The sequence below is a fragment of the Lytechinus variegatus genome, chromosome 4, assembly GCF_018143015.1.
Source record: "Lytechinus variegatus isolate NC3 chromosome 4, Lvar_3.0, whole genome shotgun sequence".
Lineage (NCBI taxonomy): Eukaryota > Metazoa > Echinodermata > Echinoidea > Temnopleuroida > Toxopneustidae > Lytechinus > Lytechinus variegatus.
In genome coordinates, this window is record NC_054743.1 from 29,066,517 (window position 1) to 29,078,649 (window position 12,133).

The 12,133-nt window shown below is 38.1% G+C and overlaps 1 pseudogene; it reads right to left on the bottom strand.

Moving 5' to 3' along the window:
* Nucleotides 1-1,483: 1,483 nt before the first annotated feature.
* On the bottom strand, nt 1,484-10,595 carry LOC121412933 (annotated as a pseudogene).
* Between the last annotated feature and the right edge of the window lie 1,538 nt (nt 10,596-12,133).

The following is a 12,133-nucleotide window of genomic DNA, read 5'->3' on the forward strand; positions in this document are numbered from 1 at the left end:
TGCATGTTACTGAGTTATGCATATCACTGTTTTGTGAAAAAAATAAGCGAAACTTTAGAATGCCATAACTTTCTTATTTTACATCCGAATTTGGTGAAATTTTCAGTGTTAAGCTAGTTTGATTTCCTGTACTCATTCAAGTCAATATTTTGCTGGGGTTGAATTGACCTCTAATTTGGTCCTTTCTGCCTGCACATCATTGGCTTCATGCCATACATGTACTTCCACATCCACACATTTCCCGTGCACCTATCATGTAAAAGACTCTGACAAGAATGAGGATCCATACCTGGGGCCCGTTGCAGAAAGAGTTGCAATCAATTGCAACTCAAAAATCATGCGCAACTTGATTTTCAATCAATCAACAGCGCGCATTTGGGACTTTCGATTGATTTTTTGACTTGCGTTTAAACGCAACTCTTTCTACAACGGACCCCTAGACTAACTATATTGTCATCTTGTGTCCTTACTGTATTTAAAAAAATAGATGTGGGTATATATAATGCGCTATCTATTTCACACTTATCACTTTTGGGGGCTGAAATTTTTTCCCTCTCTCAAACACTATACTCTATTTTATTGTTCAAACAATGTGTTGGCGTTAGAGATAATCAATATATTGCACCACTGCAATGTCTGAGTCAATTGTAATTGGCCTGGTGTGGTGGCTGAACTTACCCTTTAGCTCAACCCTACCCATTTACTACTCCTGGATGGAGAGTGTCCATTGTAGATGATGCCTTGTCAAAGGACGAGAGTGTCAATATTGGATTTGAGTCTGGGACCCTGTGATTGAGAGTCTGGAGGCTTATCCACTTATAAACTTTGTCACAAAATAAGAATGTGCGAGTGCCATCACCTGGTCATTGCTCATGTTAACCTACCTGTAGGCCCATTGTCCTTCTCAAAATGTACCCTTTTATAATCCCTCTCTTCTAATGGCTTTTCATTTCCTCATACTTAAGCAGTCACCATCTTACATCCGTACCCAACAGAAAACATCACAAAGTTTATTTAGGTTTGATTGTTGATTTAATATATCGTAGATATCAAAGGATTTATGAAAATTGAGCAAATAAACTGCATCTTACTAGACTTTGACAAAGTTTCTCAACCTTCACAAGGTTGGCCACTTAATATACGTGGCTCTACTCTGCAGTGGGTCAAAAGCTTTCAGTTGTCGTACTCGGCAGGTTTTACTCGAGGGTCAGGGTAGTCAGGAGACGATGATTACATCAAGTGCCTTAAGGTAGTACTGTCGGCCCGCTGCTTTTCCTCAGTTACACCAATGACCTGCCAGATTGTGTCATGCACTTAAAATTACGCCTCTTTGCTGATGACTACATGCTGTAAAGACGCATCAGGACGGTCACCGTTACGAGACTGTACATGGAGACCTTGATAGCTTGCAGGAATGAGAAAGAAAGTGGAAGCTGGATTTCCATGGGCCTCACCTAATTCAAGGTCGCTTTTCTGTTGGTCGTCATCAGATTTTCATTACTTTTTGGATGTGCGAAAGTGCGCAAAATAAGGTAACGCGCGAAATATGGTCACACCACTATACACCAAGTGGTGGAATATGCTGGAACAGCATGGGACGCACACACACACACACACAGAGGAACGTCAACAAGATTGAAATGGTGCAACCAAATGGTACAACGAAGGTGTGCACGCTACGTAAACTGTGACTTCAACCGAACATCCAGCGTAACAGCCATGCTTGAAAACCTGAAGTGGCCATTATTGCACACCAGACGCCTTCACAGCCGCCTTTAATTGATATGCCGTACAGTGTATCGTATCTGCTTCAACCTATAGTTGATATCACCTTGTAGTCCTTCAGTGAGCTGTCAACAACAACAGCGTTTCATGAAGGATTTGTCGGACGTTTTATCCGACACTTCCCATGATAACAGTACCTTCTAGCCAATCAGGTTCAAGGAAAGTTTTCAGATCTGACAACCTGTCGGGCAAACATGTTGATGAAACGGTCCCCGGATCTCGATCAAGGACACAACATTGCAGCAGCCATCAGACCTATGCCTCTTCCTTCTTCCTAAGAACATTTAGGAGTGGAATAACCTCGAACAGGATCCAGTCGATTTCTTCTCTGTGTATGCCTTCAAGGCATTCTTTAGTAGGAATATTTATACTGTAACAAAATAGAAGGTTTATTCAAATATCTTCCGCATGGTTTTGAAACGGCAAATAACGTTAATTGAATAATTTTTAATCCATGTATAATAGGGATATTCAGTAATAGTTTGTAATCGATTACGTACGGATTTTCTTTAAAAATGAAATCAAGCACTACTTGCTGACTAAAAAACGATGATTACAACTGTATGGTTATGTTGGATATGTATCTTTAATTGTTAAGTGATGTCAATCATTGCGATCGATCCCCATTCATTCAGCTTGATTGGCGTATGTCCGACCCATTTTATGATCTCGATGATAGTCAATGATGACCATTACTAATATATTTCCTTTACTGTTTTTCCATTTGAAACTTTTGGCGGACCATACTAATGAATGGGACTGTCTTTCCTTCATTCCTGCATCTTGTTTTGAAAAAAATGACGAGTCACCATTGTAACAATGGTTTCAGGTCGGCTGACCGATAATGTTCTGTTTAAGTTCTCGAAATATTTGTAACCGAAAACGGCTTTAATGAAAGTATGTCATCGAAATTCATTCCAAAATTAGCTTCCAGATTTGCATTCAGATTCCATAATAATAATAATAATGAATTAGAGTCCGTTCTTAATCATTCAAATGTAAACTTGAGATCGGTGTCAACCATCCTATTTTGATACCATTCATCGAAGGCCTCGTTCTGCGCCACAGTGAAGAATTCTTTCCAACGAAAACTTACTCCTAGATGGAATGGAAAAAACGACAAGATTATTCACAAGCATAGTAGGATGGTATCATATTTATTCCGACGTGCACGTTTACTAACGATAATACAAATTTTACATTATATGGTTGGCCATTATGAACAGAAAAACTTAATATTCAATGTATACATTATATATATTGTATATATATTTATATTTGAAAATGGTATTGTAAGAATAGGCTTATTGTCAACAAATCATGTCTTCTGGGGGCGTTTCATGAAAGGACTTGTCGGATGTTTTATCCGACAAGTCCAATTTTATCCAACAGTTACCATAGGAACAGTGCCTCTCAGCCAATCAAAATCCTGGAAAGATGTCAGATCTGACAACTTGTCGGATGAAAATATTGATGAAACGCTCCCCAGGTGAATTCATGACACATCCCTACAGCTGATTAGCACCAGTTCATCCATTGTGATATCAGCGCTCAGAGTATGAAATATGCGCAGATCATGATGCACACAAACATAAAAGTGGAACGTCCTTAAAGGACAATTCTACCCCAACAAAATCTTGATATGAATAAATAGAGAAAAATTTCATAAAAATCGGATGTAAAATAAGAAAGTTATGGCATTTTAAAGTTTCGCTTCGTTGCACAAAACAGTTATATGCACATCCCAGTCGGTATGCAAATGAGGAACTGATTACATCACTCACTCACTATTTCTTTTGTATTTTATTATATGAAATATGAAATATTTTTGTTTTCTCGTCATTGTCATGTGAAATTAAGTTTCATTCCTCCCTGAACACGTGGAAGTCCATTATTTAACTTTTTTGCTTCAGGCAAGGAGGTCCTGATCGTCAAATTCATAAAAATTGAAATATTGTACAATTCAAACAAAAAAAAGAAAAAGTGAGTGATGTCAACTCTCTCATTTGAATGTAACTGGCTCGTTCTTTTTGTTAAAAATAAGCGAAACTTTGAAATGTCATAACTTTAATTTTACATCCGATTTTGATGAAATTTTCAGCATTGTACATGTCTGATTTTTCTCTATTGATTCAAATCAACACTGTTCTGAGGTGGACTTGACCTATAACTGTGAAATACAAAAGTGTTACCTTTATTAAGGAAAGCATACGCGCCGGATGATTTTACATAGTTTACTTTTCCAGTGTCCTCCAATTTCTTGAAAGTAGCTTTCTGTGAGTCAATATGGCTAAAGTTTACCACTTTTTGTAGAACCTCTACCGACAGAGGGTGACCAATACCATTGGCGATTTTCTCAATGTATTTTGCTGGCTCCTATGAATAAATAAGACGATAAAAACACCAACAACTACTCCGGCAATGGTAATCAGAATTGTGGCATTTACAACAAAGTAAAGAACAAACCATAGTTTTCATATACAACCTAAAGCTCAACAAGTATTATCCAAGTCAATTGTCTGCCCCAAAACATACACGAAACCACGCCTCACACACCACTGACCCACTGATCATGCTGATCAGTATACACATATCTGTATATACGCAGATCGGTGACCCAAACCACGAGTAGAGGTCAGTGATTCTCACACGTCCACTAGCCGCACGCGAACGAGGGCAGACACACACACACGCACCCCAACACACACCCACCCTCGCACACACACACACACACCCTTACGCACACACACACACCCACACTCGCAGAAACACACATAGCCCGGGGGGCCACTTCCATTCACGAGTGGATACCATGCGCGACCATGGGGTCTCGAAAAGCACCCTAAACACGTAATTTCCATATTCTGAAAATGCGTGTGAAACCCTATCCTTAACAAGTATTGGAAACAAAATGATACTCTTGGCAAATATTCCCTGAAATGAACCCCTTAACAAGTACAGGAATGTTTTATTGTTACGGGTCCTTTGGTCGTCGGCTTTACCTTATTTGGTTTAGTACGACCCCACCTTCTACACCTCGCGCAAATCGGACTCTAAACACGAAGTTTTGGGGCAAAAAGGACATCCTTTATAAAACATTTTAATTTTGTTTTATCATCCCCGCAAATTCGACCTTAAACACGTAATTTTCCTAGCGAAATAGATACCCTTTTTTCATTATTTTTGTGTTTTTGACACCCTTATCACGTTACGTACGTAACGTGCCCTATCGTGAAAAAGACATCCTTTTTACGTGTTTTTTTGGTCGCGCATGGTATCCACTCGACAATGTAAGTGGCCCCCCGGGACACATAGCCAATCAGTTCACCCCATAATGCCTATATACCTACATGGATCTGTATTGGATTCTACCACCATGGTGATGGGGAGATCAACACAGTTTATATCATCACGCTTGGGAGTCACAAATTTCACGACTTACCTTCTTCAAATCCTCATAGAAAAGAAAAGTGACATTCTCGTGATCTTTTAGCTCCCAGAACGTACGAACATGTACTGGCCATGGACCCCATTGCATTTCTGATTAAACAATGAAATAAATAAATTGGCTTCAATAATGCAGCAGTGTTGGCTCTGAAAACAACTTAGATTAAAAGATTTGTGATATGAAAAGTACATTCGTTTCATAGTTTAATTCTAAATAAATAGATAAAAAGTGGTTGATTATCATAGACAATAAATTCATTTTATCACAGAATCTGTTTATTTGAGAACAAATTTTTTACCGGTTCTTTCAGGTGCTACCACCGTTCAATAATTTCAATATAAAACTTTAGCAATCATCCCAAAACCATTTTTCTGTTTGATAATTATCCATACTACAGTTAAGGACGAATCTGACACCTCCAATTGATTCAAAATTCAATAAGGCAAAATCCTTTAAAAAACAACTAGTAGCATCAACAATTATTGCCAACCCATTTCAATCCTAAACTGTTTGTCATTTTCTGAATGTCAAACATTTTAATTCCACTATCGTCGAAAGGCAGTTAGCTTTGTCAACTTTTGAGGTCCACAAAAAGTGGTAAATTATTTTCTCAAGTTTCTTCACAATCTGACGAGGTAATGGAGCAAAACATCATTAATTATTTGACTAAAAAATAGCATCTTGATAATGAGTACTCTTCCCATAATTTTTGGTTTCTTTTCCTCTAATTGTTTACTATCCTCCGTTTCTTTTTTAAATTTGTTTCAAAGTAAAATTTCACAACTTTATCCAAGTCATGGTACTCCTATATACTTAAACAACCTTTCGTCCAATTCAAACCATATTTTTCAAAATTCCAATTTTTGGGGTAGATCTTAACCATTTCAGCATTGTTTTGTCTTTATCAACAACGGAGGCAGAAACATATCCAAATAGCTCGTAAAAAACTACATCAGTAATACTGACCAGTCTGGTATAATGAGGCAGTGGTATAGACAACAAGTTATGCCAAGCAACCAACTAAAAATTTTAATAACAAAAAGAATTAAGGCAATCACCACAGACGCCATTCCCCAATAGATTTTGCAACATAGAATTTTGGGGGTTGCAATGCTCACTTCAAACAAATACGGATAGAGCCAGCAACCAATCTTACAGAGAAATTACATAGATAATATGATAACAATGATAATCATGAAGGTTAAAAGTTCCACCCAGATGTTCAGAGAATAAACTTGTTATGTACACGTCCCTGAGAAAAAAAACCCATCAGGGTCCCATTGCAGAAAGAGTTGCAATCAATCGCAACTCTAAAAATCATGCGCAATTTGATTTTCAACAAATCAAAAGCGCTCATTTGGGACTTGCGATTTTTTTTTTTTTTTTGGGGGGGGGCTTGCGTTTGAACGCAACTCTCTCTGCAACGGGCCCCTGATGAAGAGATCTCGGATTTCGTCATGTCTACATCCTGTGGGAAAGGTGATCATAGACAATACCTTGGATCTCATCATATCTATATCCTGTGGGACAGATGATCAGATGACAAGATCTTGGATCTCGTCATGTCAACGTCCTGTGGAGATGATCAGATGACAAGATCTTGGATCCATGATCATGACTTGTCATCTGATCATCTCTTCTAAAAGATGTAGGCATGACGAGTTACGAGATCATGACACCTGATTATCTCTCCCACGCGATGTAGACATGACGGGCTCCAAGATATCATCATCTCATCAACTTTTCAAGGATTGTAGACATACAAGATGATTGTCTGAACATCTGAGTGGCATTTTTAAGCTTCCATTAAAAATATATATTGATGAAGATTGGAGTATTTACTGTCAGTGACGAACTGTTCAATCGCACTATCCATGGTCAATGGAATGGCCGGGTTCTTCCCAGCGAATTGGAACCACGAAACTATCATATCCTTCGGATTACGGGCCAGATAGACGATCTGTAACATTCACAAGAAATGAGAAGTAATAACTTGTCAATTCCTTTCAATTCGTGCACATATGCGCCACCTACGTTTTTAAAAATGGGAAGGAAACTGGGTACATAAGCCATTTTTTAACCCTAAAACGAACAAATATTTAGAAAAGCTAATTTTGTGATTATGGTTTGTCCATGGTTCGATTTAAATTGACCAAATGACTTATCATTGCTGTGACAAAATGAGAGTCGAATTCAAGATGAAAAGTCGACCGAGGATGGATAAACTGGTTAAGAAATAGTTCTTCATAAATATAAACATAGTTTATCGTTTCAGCTCATAGTAAGATTAGTCGATAAATTATCAAGATGTACACTATTTTATGGTGGTTAAATAAGAGAACAAAAAATGAAATCTTTTGACACAAACCTTGGATTTGAGTATGTCACGTGGTAGAAGATTAAACTGCAGATGCGTAAGCATGACTCTTGGGGAGGGCGCCCTCTCGATAACGTCCAAGAACGGGGACATGTCGAGAGGGTGAAGCTTCTCTTCTTCTTTGGTTTGAGGGAAATGTTGATCTAAGTTGATCATCTCTACAGTACTGCAGTATAAAGATCGGTCTGTTTTGTCTGGGTCACCACCGCTGAGAATAAGGCCAATAATCTCCATCATCCAATGTGTACCTATTGGTCAAAGTTTCAAGTTTGTATGGTTTAAGTGCTGTTTCACAAAGTTTCCAAAGTTTTCCACAAAAGTTCAAAGTTTTAAAAATCGTTCTACTAGCTTTAATATTATTGTACAAGAGTGATTAACCCTTACATATTTTTTTTTTGGGGGTGAGGGTCAACATAACTCCGAACGAAGAATTTCGTCACTTCGCCGCCACGCGAAATTCTTAGACCACGCCGCTCAATGACTTTACTTTCATGTCTTGCAAATCGTTTGATACCAAGTTTGCAGCCCCGGGTAGCAAATTTTTTTTCCGGACTTTAATGCGCAATAAACCCATGTGCGCATGCGTTTGGACTTCGTGCCAAATTTGTACTTCGCTTCGTTCTCAAATTCAGCGCACACGGCGTAGTCTTTGCACACAGACTCTATTGGCTAGTATGACGAGCCCACGTGGACTTATATGGTGCTATAAGAGTCTGCATAGTTGTATGATTCAGACCCTAATGTCTACATTACATCGTAGGTACTTGGGTACTCCGTAAAAGAGAAAATTCAGAGAGCAAAATCATGACATTTTCATCAAAATCGGATAACAAATAATTAAGTTATCAAATTTCAAAGTTTAGCAAATTATTTTGTGAAAACAGTTATATCAGGATTCGTTTCAAGAAAACGAAATTCCCTGATTTTTTCTGTTTTCGCCAAGAAATTTTTGTAGTATAAAATACTAGTCTGACTCGTTCGATATTTTGGCCAATCAAAATTCCCTGATTTCCCTGATGGACTGGATACCCTGTATATATGCGCGCCATCATGATTATTCATGAGGTATAAGCTAATGGCATCATGTACCCATTTTCCCTTTTCTTAGATTACTTTCTTTCTTTTTTTCATACATGTGTGTATGATATGTCTCTCTTTTAACAGAATAATTTGCAGCAATGATTACTCAACACATTAAATCAGATGTCAATCAAATCTTTTCTATTCTTGGTGAACAAAATTTGAATGAATATACTTTCATATCATAAAATACAAAATAATATGTGAGGATATGACGTCATTAGCTTGCTTATTGCATATTCATGAAGAAATGCAAAGAACTGTTTCACCGAAATGATAAAAACTTTAAAATAGATCATAACTTTCTTCTTCCTTGCCTGATTTTGATGAAATTTTATGGTTTGAAATACATTTCCAATACACGGAGCTTGCAGGGTCTGAATAATAAAGTCTGCCTGTATACATTAGGGTCTGAATCATACAACTATGCAGACTCGTATAGTACCATATAATTCCACGTGGGATCGTCATACTAGAAAATAGAGTCTGTGTTCAAAGACTACGCCGTGTGCGCTGAATTTGAGAACGAGGCGAAGTACAAATTTGGCACAAAGTCCAAACGCATGCGCACATGGGTTTATTGCGCATTAAAGTACGGAAAAAAAATTCGCGCCCGGCGACGCGGTTCCGAAATTACGCAACATTTTGTGAGTGCATGTCCGACCCAACAGACGTCATTCAAAGCAAATTGTGCTTTCAACCAAAAATAAAACAAAACACAAATGTATGATTATTTTTACCTTATTGGTACAAATACATTTTTTTCAACGATATTTATAAACGCAAAAGGGTTCCCGACAAATTTCATCGAAAAAAAAAAAAGTTTGATAAGAAATACCACAGAATAAAACAATAAAATACAAAGGAAATTAATCATGTTTTGACATTTTTTTTAGATGTTTGTTAGAAATGTAATATCATTAGCATTATACTACATGTAGCTATATAAATTAAGTTAAAGGCAAATACATATTTGACGCAAAATTCATACGATTATTTGCTTAATCAAGTACGTAGAAAATATAAACAAAAACTTTTTCTTATCTTACTACACAATCTTTATATCCGGCTGTACGAGTGTGCAAATTTTCACGGTGATCACGCAATCAGCGACTGAATATATCCCCCAGTGTATCCTGGGTTCCATTACACAAACGTTAGCGATTGATCGTATGCTTGATTTTTGCGATTGATTGTACAGTGTAGTCAATGGAATCAATCGTAGAAAAAATTCTGTAGGTCCGGTCTGCTGTATTTGACCATCCCCAACCGATGAAAGATTCCAGATTATAAATTATTTTTTTAGATTGTGTTTTGAAGACTTTTTGGTAGTAAATTAGCTGTATAACGCAAGTGCCAATTTAAGCCCGTAGGCTGTAGCAGACATGATAACACATAGCGCTTTTTTGTAATACCAGTAATATTTTCCCCTCAATGAAACTGTGAAAAATCCGTAACCCCTGTGCATTTGCATTGTTGTTTTAATCGTTCTCCAGTCCCACACATGCAATTTTAATGACGGCTTGCGATTTCAAGAAAATCGACCGAATGAACAAAACATTAAAAATAAAGCATTATTCAGTTTTCTTTAAACAATATCAATAAACAAATTGAGGCATGAGACACATCAGATTTTTCCCCTTTTTATTACCTTGCCCAACAACCATGAAACTTTTACAGAGCTTTCTAGATTTCAGATTGTCAAAGCAACTATCGAAAATGGGGAATTCCCTACTTACCGGCTCTGGGGAAAGTCAAAATCCAGATGTCACTGTCTCGCACTTGAAAAGACTTAAGTCGTTCGATACTGGAATCCAAGACGACATTAGGGTACACGATTCCTTTATATTCATGCTGACCTTTGAAGTATGGGGCATCCCCATGTTAAGTTTAGATAGCGATAGTTAAGTGAGTAAAAAAAAAAGATATCAAATCATTCCTGAAAACAAAATTCAAGAATAATGAAGTTCACGTGCACGCTGGTTGTACACAGCATACAAAACTGCTCCGGATTTCTGACCTTTGGGATCAGCGTACGTTCAAGCTTTGCTTGCTTTCGTCGCCTTATAAAGCCTCGCACAAAGCTTGTCTGCCGAGGAGGGTGAGAAAAAAAAGCTTCGGTGATCGCTGGACCATGGAACCATTAACTAGTCTGCAAGCACTGACCCTGATTGAAACTTCGATCAACAACTTATACCCTTTTCATAAACCTATCCTCCAATTAGCCGCCTAAGAGTAATGCGGATAATTCAATAAAAATTGCGTTCATAAACTCCGAAAATAAGCCGCATTATTTTTACGACCGCCCGTCCTGAAAAAGGGGGATAATCGCCATGACAACTGGACACGCCCCCTCCGATGCGGTTGTGTTGGAAAAGGGTGACCTTGTGACCGCACCATGGCAATTATCCGCATAATTTGGAAATGCGTTCATAAACTCAAAATCTTGTCCCGATGCTGCTATTATGCGGATAATAGCAGCATCAGAGTAATGCGGATAACTCTTGTCCTCCTCCAATTTTACGACCAAATTATGCTGCTATTAGCCGCCTAATTCATTTTAATGGGGTTTATGAAAGGGGTATTAGTAAGCCCTCACACAAGACTTGCACAATTGTCACTTGAGCGAGAGAGCCTTCAATCATTGTTGGCTACATTATTTACAGCAGGTGACCAATACCCCTTCCATTAACCCAGTTATGCGGATTTTAACAGCATTATTTGGTTGTAAAATCGGAGGAGGACCAGAGTTATCCGCATTATTTCGATGCTGCAATTATCCGCATAATAGCAGCATCGGGACCAGATTTTGACTTTATGAACGCATTTCCAAAGTAATGCAGATAATTGCCATGGTGCGGTCTCAAGGTCACCCTTTTGCAACGCAACCCCATCGGAGGGGGCGTGTGCAGTTGCCGTGACAATTATCCGCCTTTTTCGGGTCGGGCGCTCGTAAGAAAATACTGCGGATTATTTTCGGAGTTTGTGAATGCAATCTTTATTGAATTATCCGCATTACTCTTAGGCGGATATTTTGAGGATGGGTTAATGAAAGGGGTATTGGAGTCGGGTGAGAGGCGCCGCGCACGATGAGTCTTTGTATTCAGTTGCGTTTTGGGAAATAACAACACTGAATGTCTTTCGTCAATGCTGCTCAAACTACTCTAGTTCTTTTTAATCGGCCAACAATGATGAACCCCACTTTTCTCATGGCTGCCATGCATGAGAGGCTCCTGAAGAAGAACACTCTTCCGGTGGGAATCATGCATGCAATAAGCTGTTGCGATGTCAGGGCATACTTTAACTTTAGGTAGACATATTTAGATTTTAGAGACACCCGATTCAGAAATTACTGAACACGTGAGTTTGATTTGAAGCTGCCCACTGTAAAAAAAAATGATGAAACAATTTATATCTAAATCAAAAAATTATATGTATTTGCA